Here is a 15,312-nt window from a genome sequence, read left to right on the forward strand (position 1 = left end):
TTATATTTTCTACATTAACCATATTTTAAAAAATTAAAAAATTGACTATCTGTGGACCCTGCATTTCGGCTCAATGCGTTTCCCACTCGATGGTGAGCTCGATTTTTATTTGAAAATTTGATTTTTATTGATTAAGAAAAATTGACTTGGAGTCGCCACTTATTTTTGTTTTATTTTTAAAGGGTAAACAAAATAAGAAAGAAAAACCCTAAGTGTGACTCCTTATTTTGGAAAAGGCGGTCTGTGAAAAACCGGATCGGGTTCGGGGGTCAGGTTACTTATCAGGAAGGTACGGTAAAGACCGTAGCATCCCTCTAAGTCCCTAAAATCGGGTCTCTACTAATAAAATGAAGTAATCGTGGCATCTAATAAAGAAAACAATGAATACCCGAATTGATCATGCACATATGGGAATCAATACATGTATATAGAGTGACCAGAGTGAGAACAGGTGCGTACTTTACCAATGAGCCACCATGCGCTATCAAGAGAGGAGGTTAGTGCATAATAACAATCACGAGATATGTCACAGAGCATAATAAAATCAATCATGTATCATAACCAAATCAATCAATCGATCAATCACATATGTCGAGCCCCCACCAAAGCCCGTTTATTTTTGTATGAATTAATTTCGTAAATTCTATCACCAAGAATTACGAAAAATAAATTCACAATTATTTTAAAATATTTTTAAAAATCAAATAAAATTTTGAAAGTGGCTTGCCGAAAAGAAAATGGCGGCAAAATTTTTATTGAAATTGGTATTTTGAAACCTAAAAAAAAGAACTAAGGATGAAGATTTGAAAAGTTAAAATTATTTGAAAATTTTAAAAATTGGAAAACTATTTGAAAATTGGGATTTGAAGGATTATTTTTTAAAAAAAAAAACAAATGTGAAACAAAGGCAGAAAGACATGTGGCCTAAAAGTGGCCATGCAAACCATGCAGAGTGGGGTTGGACTTTTTATGGCAGTTGCAGGAGGATATCCTATAGCCTCATAGGATTCTGATCCATAAGCTATTTGAGATGGGCAGCAGGCTGACTCATCAAAGCGACAATGAAGGTCGTCTCATCATCAACAGGGACCCCACCACATAGAATAGAAACTTCTCTCAAGGATCCCTTTCACAATCTGTACATCCAAAACTTCAAATTCTTGCAGTCCAACAATGCAAATTTGCTGCCTTCCATCTTCTCTCATACAAAGTTTCTTTCTATCACCGAGAAGATCAAAGAGTTTTCCGCCATATATCTCAAAATAGCTTAACCACAACTTAAACCTTTGATTCCGATAAGTTGGCTGATGCAACAATCTAATGTGGTCTTCAGCAGCTCTTCCAGCCATTGTGCCAAGCATGTGGGAATTAATTTCAATAATTTTCTTCACAGATTGTGATGAGATATATCCTCCCATGCTAGCACGAGAATCAGTTCTTTGACGTATTTTGTGACTCATTCCAGCCATTTCAACGATACCATCAGCATTGCCACTTATGGGGCTGTACACATCAATGGCAAGCCCAGCGACGATAGTGCTGAGCATTCCCCAAAGCTGCCACTGCAATTCCATACATGACAGCCATGCTGAAACTCACATAGATAGCAAAGGCCATGGCAAATATCGGAATGATGGCAGACCTGTACCCCAGAGCCAACCCGAAAATCATATTTGTTGCAGCACCAGTCACCAAGCTGCTTCAGCCGTGGGACATAGAGCTCCTCATTGAAAACAGCCTGGTACTGCTGCTACTGCTGGAGCTGGTCGCTGCGGTGGTGGTGATGGCGGAGGCGCTTCGCCGCCGACGGCAAGCCTCCGGCGTCGTTCGAGGACAGCTTTGCTTGCTTTGCAGCTGCCCGGGCGAATTCCAGTGAGTTTGGTGAGGATTTCCATGTCAAGGACCACAATGCTATGGGTCGGAGGTTGCAGAAGGAGTGTCCACTGAGTGTAATTCATTTTGTAGACGAAATTGGCAATGACAATCTTCACACGCCAATACTCCTTGTACGTTGGCCTTCACTTACCAATGCACCCGGATTGGACACATATGCTGCACTGATGTGGAAGATCATCAAAGAGTTCACTTCTAATCGATGAATGCGACTCCCGAATTATATCTGACTTAAACTCAAAATCTATGAGGTTTTTTTCTTTTTTACCTCCACTGAGGTGGATTGTGTTACAGCAACAGAGGCTTTAGCAGTAGGCTCAGTGCGAGAAACCGCGTCCATAGTAGATGAAAGAGGAACAAAAGATGCAACTGAAACTGAGGAAACTGGTATGGGACTAATGATAGAAATGCCTGCACTTCTGAATTATGGGGTTCCGCGAGTTCAACTTGTAAATTCAGCTTGCTCAGTCTCCTCAAATCCTGGGTTGACTTGTGAAGCCTCTTCATCTTTTTCATATGTTTCGGTGACTAGATTACCTTGCTCTTTCATTTAAATGGTTCCAACCTCTAACTCCTTCATAGGTCACTGCAAATTTTAGTGACTTTTCTTCACCAGACATGCACTGCCCACAATATCCACTTGAGAATCTGTGAAGTTACCAAACACAAGAAACCCCATTCATTTGATTCTCAAAACCCATAAGACATACCCGCCAGCACATGAGGATTAGGAATTGGTTTCATCAGCATCTTTGCTTCTTCAGGTTGGCAGAATGTAGCTTGAATATCATCTTGTTTGCAAATTCCAGGTACCAACATTTTATTCTCTCTTACCGGGTTGCAATTTCACCTTGCTCATGCTTCTTTCCCATCTCTTGGCAACCTCGGCTTTCTTGAAAATCTGGCATGTGTCTCTCAGCAGTTACATGAGCATCGATGCACTGAATGAACTTCCAAGCTGCCCTGCTGGTTCAAGCGCAGTAAAGGGAGCATCCCAAGGATGATGGATTCACTCAGTGGGCACTCTTGCCAGCTCGGGCAGCCAATGTCTCACGTATTCACCTTCTGGATCATAATTGGAGCTTCGAATCTCTGCCACCTCAGCATCAAGATCTGCCCAGCGAGATATTGAATCTGTATCTACGAGTTCTGGGTACTGTGGGACAATCGTGCATGGAGAATCATAGTGCGCGGGACCCAGGGTGGAAAAATCAGGATGATTATATTGCGGCATGAATGATTGCATGGTAATATGGATGACTGCAACTGCCATGAAGGGTTCAGCTATCGAGTACAGTTTTTCTGAGGTGCCAGTCTTCTACCTAGGCTGGAAGGAGCATCTTTAGTTGTAGTAGGAAGAATGGCAGAAGTAACATGGCCAACATGTGGAAGCTTGGAGTTGCTCCCCTTTGGGTATGGATGAATAATTGCTAATTCGCTAACATAGTGTAGCAGAGTTTATGGTAAGGGCCGCATGGCACGCTTCCTTTCTTGCTCTGTAATTGGGCACAGCTAGCTCTTAGAAGATTCCGCCATTTGTCCCTCAAATCCACAGGTGTCCGGTAAGCAGATGATGAGAAAAGAAGTCTCTTTATATCAGTCCATCTTCCAACTCCATAGTGAGAAACACCATCAACCAACTTCATTACCTCGGAAAAAGTCTACAACCTTTGATGCCTCCTTCGATCACCGCTAGTTTCAGGTCTCTTTGTTGTCATTCAGTCATCTTCAGACTCAGCTGGGGAAGATTCCTTATCGGAGTAAAGTTCCGAGATAGATGCATACATCTTTGGACATCCTTTCTTAACCATGACAACATCTTCAGCCACTGAGGAATGACTAGCAGCCAATGAACCATCAATAGCCACCTCGCCAAACTCGTTCTCTATCACAGCAATCCGCTTTCCATGTTGTGAAGTTAAAATATAATTCAAGAGAGTGGTCTTTCTAGAGCCGAGAAAACCAATGATTACAGTGGCAAGAACCCTATTGTCGAGATTGAGAGAGCTGATATCGTGATTTGGGGCACAAACCATACCCCTGGAGTTTCTATAAAGAAACTTATTAGAATCAAATGGGCTAGAACCAAGGACATGAGCGTTTCTGAGGATCTGAACTAGAGATGAAGAGGAGTGCTGGAAGTGATGGTTGAGAGTTTTGCACAGGCTTATCTGGTATTTCATAAAGGTGTATAGGTGAGCATAACCCTGGTCGAGACTAGCCAGTCCCACAGTTAAAGAACCTGATCGCGAAACTCATACTCTGAGGTGCATACAGCATACAGGCCAATGATCAAACATCAAGGTGCATGGTGGCAGGAACCACCAGTAAGGCTCCCTTCGAAAGATGAGGTATCTTTTCTTGCGTTACATGGCGAGAGTCTTGAACATAGCACCGACCCAATAGCAAGAATATATGCTCTGTAACTCCTTGCTCCCATGAACAGAGGTGGGAAAAATAATGCATTCCATGAACAAGTACCGGAAGCAGAGAAAGATGAAAAACAGAGCCTAAAAGAAAACTAATAAATAAAGGAAACTTCAGAGGCTTCACTTCATGAATTATCAGTGAGTACTCTGAGCAGGTGGGAAAATCATATCAAAAGCTACCATGGGCATGATTCTCGGGCATTTCATAATCACAATAGAGGCAAACCCGATTTATATTCACAATAGCAAGCACAAACACAGGGTTATATCTCAACAAACAAACAAGTGGCCTTTAATATCCACCCCAAACAAATCAATGAGCATTCAAATGTCAATAACAGATATAGATGATTGATAAACATACCTGGAAATCCCTTTCTTTGCTGAATATTTCAGGCTTCCAACTCACTATTTCATATTTAGTGGGTGCTCTGCTCAAAAATCTTTCTCAAACGATCATGGAAACACCTCTCTCTCTACAGCTTCCCCAAAATATCTCTCTCTGTTTCTCCTTCTCTTGTAACTTCTCCCAGCAAGAACCCCCCAGACCAGAAGCTCCTTCAAAATATCTCCAGCTCAGCCTCTCTGAGCTTCCCTTCCGTTTTCTTTCTCACCAAAAAAAAAATCCCCAAACAAAAGCTCCTCCCCTCTAAAGATCTCTGCCACCTTCCTCCTCTCTCTGGTTCTCCTGGAAAAACCCTCCTCTCGAATCCTCTCTCAGCGGCAGAAAAGCACCCCTCTCTCTCTGCAAAACACGTCCAAAAAGCCACCTCCCCCAGCTGCAGGAGACGCTCCCCTCATAACAGACTCTGAATCCTCTGCATCCTCCCATACGTGTTGCCCTCTCATTCATCCATCAACTCCACTATTGTGATTCCCTAGCAGCCAGTCATGAAGCAACACGTGGCTTTCAAGGAGCCCTCCAGCTGGCAAGTGAGCTGCACAAAATGAGAGAAAAAAAAGGTGCCCCTAATGGGGGTCTACACTATCACTTCACTTTATTATATATATATATATATATATCCTGTTAGCTTTTTAATTTTTAATGTTTTTATCTTAAAATTTTTAAAAAGATAAATTTATTTAAAAAAAATAACTAAGATATGAACTTCTAATATTATATTAATAATTTTTCTTATCTAGATAGACTAATGCAAAGTATTTTGACTCATGACATGAAAATTGTAAATACAATTTTTTAGTTAAACTTTAGAAATTAAATTTCAAATAAAATATGTTATATAAAATTTTATCTAAAAAATATTGAAAGTGGTATTTAATTTTTTTTATTGACTTTCAAACTTATCTAATTTTTTACTTGAAAGGTAATAGAATATGTTTAAAAAAAATTAGTTTTTCATTTTTTAAATAAATGAGTATAAATATATTAAAAGAATTAAAGATAATCTTAGTAAAAAATTTGATAAATATGATTATAATTTTAAATATAGATTCATTTGGATAAAATTTCACCAAAAAAAAAAAATAGTGGAAAGAAAGAACATTGCTAAAACTACAAAAACAAAATATGCAATTACAAATTTTTGATGATGAAATTTAAAAATAAAATTCGAAATGATTCTTGAATGAGGGAATTTGAGTAGAGGAAAAATCTTTGAGTGGAAAAAAAATGGGAAATTTTTTCAAAATCACTTGAAATTCTTAACAAAAAATAGTCTTGTACACTCTTATACAATTAGTAAATTTGTCTTGTACAGTTAGTGTAATACCCTTGTATAATAACTCAAATTTCATGCATCATCTCATGAATATCTGATAATAGGTCAGTTAACCATGTTTGCATTGGTTTGGTTTTAAAAAAGAAGAAAAATTGTTGTATAATTTTGTTTTACAATCATCATAAGTGAGGTATCTATTCAAATGACCATATACAAGTTAGATAAAGTGCATGAAATGAACGTATATTTAACCAATATGTGTAATGAATGTCATTTATCATCGGTTAGGGGAAATAAATAAACAAGTTTTTCAGAATCACTTAAAATCTTTCACAAATAATAGTCTTGTACACCCTTGTACAGTTAGTATATTTGTCATGTACACTTAGTGTAAATACCTTGTACACTTAGTGTAAATACCTTGTACACTTAGTGTAAATACCTTGTACAGTGACTCAAATTCCATATACCCCCTACTCAATGTGTAACCATAGGTAGGTTAACCATATTTTCATTGGTTTGTTTCAAAAAGTAGTGGAAGATGGAAAAACAAAATTTTCTCTCAAACATCATTAGTGAGATAAGTATTCGAATTATCATATGCGAGTTAAATAAAGTGCATAAGATGAGTGTGTAATAGAGGAATGTGTACCTTAAGAGTGTGCAATCCTTAGATGACAAGACAAAAAAGAAGTTGTCCAAAATTGATTAAAATTTTTCACAAAGGATAACCTTGTATACCCCTTATATAGTTAGAACATTTGTCTTATCCAATTGAATATTTACTTTGTACAGTTAGTATAACATCCATTGTACAATAGTTCAAATTTCATTCATATGCATACATTATGTGCTACATATGATGTGTGAACCATGTTTCCAATGGTTTGATTTAAAAAATGATATAAAACGTAAAAACAAAATTTTTCCCTAAACATCATTATTAAGGTAAGTATTTGAATTGTTATATGCGAGTTAAATAAAGTACATGAAATAAAAGAATTTGTGGTAGGAGAACGTATAATCCTTAAATGACAAGAAAAAAAAAGTTGTTCAAAATGTACAATTTTGTACACCCCTTGTACAATTAATATAATAACCTTGTATAATGATATAAATTCCATATATATGTATAAATTATATCCACATGAGTGTGTAAACTATGTTCTCAATAGTTTGACATTTAAAATAATTAAAACAAATAAAAAAACGTTATTTTATTTTATTTTCAATGCAAAATGTAATTAAAAATAAGACAAAGAAATTACTTAAAAACTATTATTTAAGCCAAGTTTATTTATTTTTATTTCCTTTTATTTTTGGAAATAAAGAAAAAAGAATAAAAAATTTATTTAACCATAAGAAATACGAATATGAGATGAGTTAGAAAATACCAAATTTATTTATTTATTTCATTTTATTTTTGGAATTAAAGAAAAAAAATAAACAATTTATTTAACCAAAAAAAAATTGATATATGATATGTTAAAAATAGAAATAACCCCAAATTTATTTACTTATTTCATTGTATTTATTTAAATTAGAAAGTAATTTATTTTAATAGATTAAAATGTGCACAATTGATTTATTACTTTGTTAATTATGGATATATTAAAATTTTCTATTAGACAAAAAGTAAATAAAGAAAATAAAATTAAAAAGAGTAATAAATATATATAATTTAGTTATTTAATTATTTTTCATGTAAAAGATAGTCCCACAAAAAACACATAATTGATCAATTTCTTTGTTTAATTGTAAACATACTATATATTTTTATTTTTTTTTATTAAAATAACTAATGGAAAAAAATAAAAATGGATAATCAATTAATGAAATTTAATTCTTTTTATTATTTCCATATAAAAAATAGTACTAAACAAGGTTTTCAATTTTTATTTTTAAAAATAGTTTTCATTTTTTAATTAAATGTTTTTTCAAAAAGAAAATATAAAAAATATAAATCATATTACCATTTTTTTAGAAAGTATTTTTTTAAAATAGTTTTTGAGCATAATTTTTCTTTATTTATAATTTAAAATGGAAAATAATGTTGATTTCAATTATTTATAAAAAAAAAATTAAAACAATGAAAAATTCAAATTGTTAAAATAGAATTATTATGGTTGCATGAATAGTGGTGCAATAAAAACAAAAAAAAACTTATGTGAAAGGTCATTGGGTATTTTAGTCCATCAGTATTTTATATCCTTAAAAGGTAATATATAGAAATTTGAAGGATATATTGGTCTTTTAACATCATATATCATTTCACAATTCTCCCAAAAAATTATTCATTGACTTAATTTTATTTATTTATTTATCAATAAGGAAACTAAATTTATTATTGGGATCTTGAACTTTTATCACATTAATTTATCATAAGAGCTACAAATTAATATTTATTGTACTCAATTTCTCACATTAGTTGTAGGTTAGGCTATTAAGGTCTTTTGCCTTCTAAGTAAATCCCATGGATTAATCACATGTGAAACCGTGATTTTAGTCGTAATGGAAGATATGATCTTGTAGTCACCTAGCTTTTCATATGTTTAAAAATATACAAGACAATTATATTAAATATATAAAATATTTTCATATTTTTATTAACATCGATAAAAACACACAAGTATACTTATCATAGACATGTTTATACAAGTTTGGAACAACCGGTACAAATACACTTAGTATATTGATGTGTGTTGAAAGTAATATTGATATTTGTTAAAAGTAACATTAATATATACTGAAAATACAATTGATGGGAGGGACCTACCATCCTTTATTGATTTAGGATAAGGTAAATTATCATCATGGTTTGACAAGCCCTTTAGCCCGCTCCAAAATCCCTAAGCCATTTTTCTTAGGGTCGGGAGGATTTGAACCCAGGCCACAAGGCTTGGGTTGAATTGTGGCTACTAATAAACCAAATTCACTTTTGTAAATAAATATTCACAATAAATATGTTAAACTTTATTATTAAAAAATAAATAATAAATTAATTCTAATTATTTTATTTTATATTTTATTTAATTGATTAATAAAAGTATAAAAACCAACACTATAATTTTCTTAACAAGTCTTTTTTTTATATAATTTATATGATAATTAAATATAAAAATAAAAATATTAAAAAAATCATATGCATCATTATTTATTTTACATTATTGAATGCATTTAAATTAAATAAATCATAGTTTTAATATTAAATATATCATCATTTATCTCATTAATCTTATTTTAAAAAATTACTATCACTTCACTTTTAAATTTTGTACATTTATCCTTCTAATTTTGAATGTTTTTTATTTTAAAATATTAAAAATATAATTTTGTTCAAAAAATACTAAAATATAAAAAAAAAATGAAGTTCTAATATTTTATAAATTATAATTAATTTGATAAGAAAAATAAAAATTATATATTAAGACCGATATATTTTTGTTTATCGATATTTTTCTCTTTAACCATACTTATGTGAATTATATTTACAAAATAACTTTAATAAATCTATTTTTACTTATTTTATGATTTTATGGAATTTTTCCAAATATTTCCATGAATTTTGAATAATTTTTCCTCACTAATATTTTTTCGATATTTTCAATATATCCGTGTTTACTGATATTTCAAATCATAATTATAGTTGTTACATGTCTTATGCAATAGTGAAGTCACATGAAATGCATGTCTGGAAGTTTTTGTGTAATAACTACACAACTCTTAGAAAATAGGATATCACTCCATAAAAAAAGGATCATTAATGAAAGAGTATACACTCAAGGGTGTGCTATTTTTTATTGCTTCATTTGAAACGTGCATAACTTTAATATGCAAATTTTTTAATTCTAATAAAATTAAGAGAAAATTAGTATAAAATATTAAATACAATTTTTATGAATATATATATATATATATATATATATATTATTTTATACAAAAATTTCAAAATTTTAACCAAGGAAAAGGTTAGAACCACAATGAAAATTTTATTTTATATAAATAAAAATTAAACATTTTAATCAAACAAAAAGTTAGAACTACAATCAAATTAACCATTCTAGCTACAATCAAATTAACCATGATCATTGATTTTGATTTTCACATGAAAATTTAAAAAAATTTTAAAATATAAATAATAAAATAATATGATAATGATATTTTTATTTAATTTATATGATAATATTTATTTTATTTAGCATGAATACATAAAATCTTGTCCTAAACATTTAAATTTGTTCATTATATATTTATTTTTATATTAATTTTTTATTAATTATATTATTATTGCTTTGTATTTAAAGTATCCATAAATAATTAAAATCAATAAATATGAAAAAATAAAAGAGTGAAAAAAATTCTTGAGAGGATGTATAGCTAGCATATTTAAAAAAAAAATCCAAACGTGGCATGACATTAATTTATTGATATATTATTTTTAAAATAAGTATGTACAAATAATATCATTAAAATTTAAAATTATAAAATAAGTATGTAAATACTATATATTAAAATTTATTATTTAGTAATTAATACTTTTATTTAAGTAAAATTAAAGCTTATTATAAAAATATTTAAATTTAAAGATTTGGTATTACTTCAATAAAAATAAATTACTATTTTATTTATCAACATCACACTTTTACATGTTTCATTATTATCTTTCTTTTTTTCTATTTTGAGGATGTCAAATAAAAATCCTTTAAAATTATTATATTATTATTAATGTGGTTTTTAAATTAATTACATTTGATTCAATTTCCGGTTATAGCTTTAGGGAGAGATTTTATTAGCAAGAGACATTATTCTTTTCACTCATGCCCCTTTGTTTTTTGCCCCCCGACAATTTTACAAATCAATTGACAAATATGTGGGGCCAAATTCAATTTCCTTTCTGAAATATATGCATACTTTCTCGAGCCGGAGTATAAAAGAAATTATATGTAAGAGATATTCAAGAGAAATGACAAACAAATCAATTATGTGCATTGTACACATGAACTTTAAATTTGGAAATAATTGTTTGACGGATTTATTATTCTTATTCTTATTTTTATTTTTTTTTAAATTAATAATATTTTTAGAATACGAGAGTAGAAAAATAATTGTTTTTTTTTTTAGATCTTTTGCATTTAAGGTAGAAAGTAAAACCATATAAAAAATCTTTTATAAAATGTAATTTTACTAGCTTCATCAAAATCACAAAAAATAATATCCAATGCACTCTCTTTTTCTTTGATTGCACCTCTCTAATTATAATAATTATCAAATTGACAAGTGTCATGTGATGAACACTCATCTTTGATGGAGCCTGAAGTAAATCTAAGTCAACATGATGTTTGGGGGTAAATCCGATCGAGTAGATGTGACAATCCGTATTAGAATAAATGTAAATGACTTTTGTGGAAGTAGAGTGGATGGTTTAGACATCTGTACTAAGGGTACTATTAATGTCCCAAACTCGATTCTTAATGGTGTAACTAAGGAAGCATCAACGTGTAGTGAAAATGAGTCGACATATGGGATGAGGGTATAAAAGGTGAGTTTGAAGATATGATAGGTACTAACAGTGGATCTAAAGAGATAGGAAACTGTATTGGTACTTATATTGGGTATGAATAAGTGGTGACTATACTAATTGTGGATTTATAGAGGTAGGCTAAGAATTATTTTCTTTTTTCTTAAAGAAAGATAGGCCCATAAATAATGTAAGATCCAATAATTGATAATCAACCCACTATAAAAAAAATAAAAAATAAAAACACTAAAATATCTCTTTGGCAAACCATTCCCATTGTCATGGAAGCTAAACTAAAAAGTATGCTCATGGAAGGTATTTTCTCTACGATGAAAAAAGGAAAATTTTCATTCAAAAACCAAAAGAATAATAACATAAAATTCGAATTAGAAATAAATTTAATGTATTTCTTTAAAGTACAAACCCTTACAATACAATAAAACCAGAATGAATATGTTTATCCAAATAAAATTTCTCCTATTAAAGCTTCTAAATATAATTTATACTCATCTAAATATTGATTTGAATCTATCATATTAAAAATATCAAAATTAATGAATAAATTTCAACAATTTTATACACATAGCAACCTAACATAATTAAAAATCCTAATTACTATCTAATTATCAATTTCCTAATTGATTGCATAATATTCATTATAAACCTTTTTTTATAATCTTTTGAGTTTTTTTCCATATACAAAAGATATTATTTTATTATTATTATTTCCAAAAATATCTATCTTAATCATATATAGTTTTTTTTTTTAAATATATTAAATTACTTTTTTTAAATTATTAGTTTCCAAATATATTTATCCTAATTATATAAAATAAAATAAAAAGAAATGATTTTTTTTAAAGAATCTATTATTAAATAAAATTTCTCCTACTAAAGCTCCTAAACATAATTTATACACATCTAAATATTGATTAGAATCTATTAATCGACTATTGAAATATACAAGTTAGGATTTGATTTCCTAATTTCCCATATTAAAAATATCAAAATTAATGAATAAATTTCAACAATTTAATACACATAGCAACCTAACATAATTAAAAATCCTAATTACTATCTAATTATCAATTTCCTAATTATTGCATAATATTCCTTATAAACCTTTTTTTTTTATAATCTTTTTGGTTGTTTGCCCTATACAAAAGATATTATTTTATTGTTATTATTTTCAAATATCTATCTTAATCATATATAGTATTTTTTTTTAAAATATATGAAATTACTATTTTTTTAATTATTAGTTTTCAAATATATTTATCTTAATTATATATAAAAAAAATGATTTTGTTTTAAAGACAAAAAAAGATTATATAACATAACAACAATAATATATTAATAAAAAAATACCTTTAATCACCGATAGCATTCAAACACTGATAAAAGCAAATCCCACAAATCACTTGATATTTAATGAAATTAAGTTATACTTTGGATTAAAAAAAATTAAAAGGATAAAATGAAGAATAGTATTATGATTTAGTAAGAAATTATTTTTTCTAAATAATAATAATAATTTGGGAATTTAAGATTGGAAAAAAAATCCACAAACATCTATAAGTGGTATAGAAATAAATTACGTACAAATTTGTAATCATTGAAAATCACATTCCTTCCAAAAATTTTATGAGCATGTATGAGAATTTCTGCCATAATAAACGATAAAGATTATGTGCATAATTAATTGTTAATTATATCATTATATTCTTAATTAAAGCAGTTGAAAATCTAGGTTTATAACCATATATATAACATAAAAAATTCTTTTTTTTAATAAAATTTTATATCCATATATAAGATATTTTTTTATAATAATTGAGATGTTTTTCAACTATATATACAAGTTTTGTGGTGAATATCTTACAAATTTTAGTGGTTTCTTCATATCTGAATATTTTTTTCTCTAAAGACTTTTGAACAAAGTAAGAATTTTTTTTCTTCTTTTATCTATTACTTGAATTCCTTTTTGCCATCTCTTGATTGTTTTTTATTTTTTATTGTTTTGACAAACATGATCTTACCCATACTTTTTTGTAAGGTAAAAAGTTGTTGAGAATAAACTGAATTTATCTTTTCGATACAAAAATTAAGTTTGAAGTTCAATTTCATAAAGTATAAATAGTCAACTCATCCTTTTAAAGGATAGTCTAGTGTGAAAAAAATTTTCATTTTTTTAAAAAGATAACTTCAAATTTAAAAATTGAACATATATGAGAGAAGTATCTAATTTTGCAAAAATTGTTACAAATATTTTTATAAATAAGGAGTTACTATTTAAACATAAATAAAAATATTTACAATTTTTAAGTTTTTTTTCATAACTTTTTTCAAACATTAATTGTGTAAGTAACACATCTTCTAGCATCAAATTTTAGACTATCGTATTTGTTTACTTTGTTCAATACAATTTGTCTACATTTTGTTTAATTATTTTATGTACATATGGATTTATATCATTTCATGGAAATATAAAAACAAAATCAAAATCTTAATTTTATTTACCAAATTATATTACATACCAAATTCATGAGAATGAATAATACCAAATCTTTTGATTCACCTTCAAGTCATCCCACTATGGGACAATATTATTCCTTAAATCAAGATATTATTAAATTTGTAGATATATTAAAAATCTTTTAAATAATATTGATTTTCATTTGGGAGTGATTTTGGGAGGTGTAGTAGTCCTCTTTCATTGGTTTAGTAGGTCATTGTTGCAAAAATAATTATTCTCATGCATTCCTAATCTACTTTTTTTTTGCTATAGGTCAAATCCATGGGTTCCATGGGTTTGAGAGTTGTTCTACCTTGTTTGTTGGTTTCTTATCTCTTTCTATATTACAATGGGGTTGAAGGATATAAGAAATTACCGAAAGAAGAAGATTTGGAATTAGAGAAAGAACTTAAGCGCTTGAATAAGCCAGCAGTAAAGACTATTAAGGTAAAAATAAAACTACAACTAAATATTACTAAATTTTGAATAAAATAAGAAAAGAAATTCATAAAATTACTTTACTACATGCAGACAAAATATGGAGATATATATGATTGTGTGGACTTCTACAAGCAATCTGCATTTGATCATCCTTTATTGAAGAATCATAATTTTCATCCCCAGGTATGTTTTAGAATTTGATTTCTATTATAAATACATCATTTTGTGTGTCCATTAGTGAAAATTATTTTCATTTTTTTTCCCATATCATATATTATTAACATGTTGAGAAATATATATAGAAATTAGGCAAGTAAATACAACACCCATTTTGCAAAATTAGAAGAAAAATATGCTTAAGGAAACTATATTTATTATTGGGATATTGACCCCTCATCAGATTAATTTATCCTAAGAGCTACATTTTAATGTAGTATGTTTAAAACTTGTGAGTTTAATATAGTAGAAAAAAAAAGGAAAAAAAATGCAAAAGGAATTCCTTTATGATCCAAATTTTTTTAATTATAAATCATAAATAAAAGTTATTGAGATAATTTTGATGCAGATGAGGCCAACATCACCTCCTACAAGAGTGAGCCCAGAGAAAGAGGTGCCAAAACCTGATTATAAACCCGTGAAAATGGGGTTGGAGGGTGGAGGATGTCCGATGGGAACAGTTCCCATAAGGAGAACTACTAAAGATGATCTCATTAGAGCCAAATTGTATTCAGAAATGCATGCTTCGAAAATTAATCCTCTTACTGACGATCAACCTGGTAAACATGTAAGTTATAATTTCGTTATAACAACATAATTGATTAATGTTTAGTGTATTTG

At 29.2% G+C, this 15,312-nt stretch overlaps 1 long non-coding RNA gene and 1 pseudogene across 1 annotated transcript in view; one reads left to right on the forward strand and one right to left on the reverse strand.

Moving 5' to 3' along the window:
• LOC117905273 overlaps nucleotides 1-15,312 on the reverse strand; it is a 98,572-nt pseudogene that overhangs the window by 31,094 nt on the left and 52,166 nt on the right.
• LOC117905326 overlaps nucleotides 1-15,312 on the forward strand; it is an 85,575-nt gene that overhangs the window by 9,084 nt on the left and 61,179 nt on the right. The gene's annotated exons all lie outside the window — the stretch shown is intronic.

Source organism: Vitis riparia, chromosome 2 (genome assembly GCF_004353265.1).
Source record: "Vitis riparia cultivar Riparia Gloire de Montpellier isolate 1030 chromosome 2, EGFV_Vit.rip_1.0, whole genome shotgun sequence".
NCBI classification, from domain to species: domain Eukaryota; kingdom Viridiplantae; phylum Streptophyta; class Magnoliopsida; order Vitales; family Vitaceae; genus Vitis; species Vitis riparia.